This window comes from Silene latifolia, chromosome Y (genome assembly GCF_048544455.1).
Source record: "Silene latifolia isolate original U9 population chromosome Y, ASM4854445v1, whole genome shotgun sequence".
NCBI lineage: Eukaryota > Viridiplantae > Streptophyta > Magnoliopsida > Caryophyllales > Caryophyllaceae > Silene > Silene latifolia.
Genome location: NC_133538.1, coordinates 153,638,307 through 153,641,174, shown reverse-complemented (window position 1 = coordinate 153,641,174; position 2,868 = coordinate 153,638,307).

Here is a 2,868-nt window from a genome sequence, read left to right as displayed (position 1 = left end):
TTTGAAGACGAAATTTTCACATACCAAACAAGATCTATCCATAACAACAAAGGTTAAGCCTTTGTTGTTCAATTAAACCCGCCAACAAGCACCAAATTCCACATATAATCTCAAGTATTCATTTTCGTGTACTTCAATTTAGGTGGTAGAATTGACATAAAAATTTGATATTTAGCATCAATAATGGTGTGGAAAGTCATTTACTAATATGAATTAAGTAAAAACATGAAATTAATTGACAAATCTTGAGTACATTAGTGTAGATGTTACAAATTAAGATGGACAAATCAAGAGGAAGGATGGTTTACTTACATTGTTAATTAGGAAGAGGCTGAGATGGAAAATTAGAGTAAAAAGTTTAATCCAAGTAATGATTTACAACAATGGAGTTTTGGGTTAATTTTTGTAGGAATTTTGGTGTTGAGGGAATGAGCTGAAAGTAAGACATGAAGAAGATAAGAAATGAGATCATGGGTTTAAACCCGTGTAAATCCCAGCCTAGCATTCACTCGGGCGAGTGGTGAGTCCACTCGGTTGAGTGGTCGTGTTCACGCGGTCGAGTGGCCTATTTTCATAACGTTTCCAGCTTCTGAAAACGGGTCCACTCGGTCAAGTGCCCTGGTCTACTCGGTTGAGTGCACTGTACACGGCCGAGTGTGGACTCGTGCTTGGTAGAGTGACTTCTTACGGCTTAAAATTTCGGGTCGAAATAAAACGATGAAGTCCTGCAACACAAAGAGAAGGTTTGAGGTCCACCTGTCATCGGTGATTTGACCGAGTTAGTCCATACATCACTCTACTCTTTCGTAAGCTACCGTAGCACTAGTAATTATGCTAACAACATACTTCACTAATCATATGTCACGTATACACTAGCATGTATTTAATTAACACATTACGCAACAATTTTGAGAGTAAAACTATCATCCATATACCAACACATGTTATTCATCCTCAACCATGCTACTCACACTAACCTAAGCATTCAACCTCATGCATATTTACACATCATTGAGCACAACTATATCATACAAGGACTCAATGCAAATTACACATTCATGCAGCCATGCAACTTCCACATAGCGTTCACCCATACCCATAACCACCCACGTAGTGACCAACCGAGATAATAGACCCTAGTTTTGATATGAGGGCGCCTACTCATCCAAAACCGATCTCCTATTGTACCCATTTTGGGTTCATTTTATTAGACACACCTAGGTTCATTTTGGTTCATTGGTTTAGGTTCAAAAATCGAAGCTCTGATACCACTTTGTAACACCCCCTTCTTACCCGGCCAAGGTAATTGGGGGATGTTACCTTCTCGGATTCCCGAGGCGATGAATCGGAGATAAAATCAAGGAACATTTAAATATAAATGATTGGTTGAGTTAATTACATAACCATGAATGAATAAATAAAACAATACAACCCATGATTACTATACTCTTCTAACCATCTATACTCGACTCGCATGTCATCAAGGCTCGTCCCGTCTCCCACGCGCTATCAGATCTAACCTGTACTCAACCTGCTCCCCATATGACCGGAAATATTATATGGATCAGTACAGACCACCCTGTAAATAAGTGACAATTACACAGATACACAAACGTCAGTTTCAGTAATTTAATATAACACAACATGATAAATAGATATCCGACATGCTAATGAGAGGAATGAGATACCATTATACAATCACAATGTCGATACTAGGACACGCCCGGACGTACCCATAATCCCTGATTTGAGGGACACACCTACGACACCACACCCCACCACAAAGGTACCGGGACACGCCCAGACGTACCGGGTCCGGAAGCCAACCGGATCCCCTGCCAGACGTCATGTCTCACCCACACGAGTCCCTCCGAACTCAAGCCATTAATGTGCACATCCCTCTTAGAGTGGAAAGCTCAAAGAGGCGACTCAAGCATAAGACGGTCTCCCAACCGTCTTACGTCTCCTCAACAACAAGAATCACCACCAACGCTTATCAACCATCAGAATAAATATTAGATGCATCACAATATGCCAATATGTTCGTCTTATAATGATTATGCATAACTCTTACTAAATTACCTGTTTCTCATACGTCATGGATACCAATTAACCATATGATACAATACAATCCCCAACAACATAAAAGACTCGCCAATATCCTCAACATTACCATGAGATACAAATCCGACTCATATTATGCAAATGATGAAAAAGATATATAAATATGCACACACATTATTGAAACCGAGTAGGATTATCCTACCTTTTAGCATTCTTCATAAGCTACTCGAATCCCACAAAATTACATATCGTGAGACCATCGTAATCCTATATAAATCATGGAATATCATCACAAATACATCCTATATTATTATATTGTAAAAACCCTCTTATCATGTGTAGACACCTCAAAGTTGTCTACTAGCCTTAAGGGTACCCGATGATGAGGCTAATATTTAAGGACTAAATGAAAATTGACAATGTTATAATTAATGGCTCTTTACGCTTATTTTCCGAGAAACTACTTATAATGGCATAAAACGACTTTTAGACTCATTTCTCACCCGGTCCATTTCATTACTATATTTCAGATCGTTTTAATAACACTCTCAAAAACTACACTTATAAAATTGAAATAGAGTTACATATCAGAACTTAAGATGATTTATAGTCAACCCAATTTACAGTACTAGGCCATTAGCCCATAACTCACGTGATTAACGTATAAATTAGCCCAAGAGAATACGTACTCCATATAATGTCGAGTATCAGGTCCAAATTGTAACAAATTACAAAACCCATGAAATATAAGACGGAGACATGTGGGAAACAAATTCTAGCTCATGTCAAGAAGGAGTATGTTCA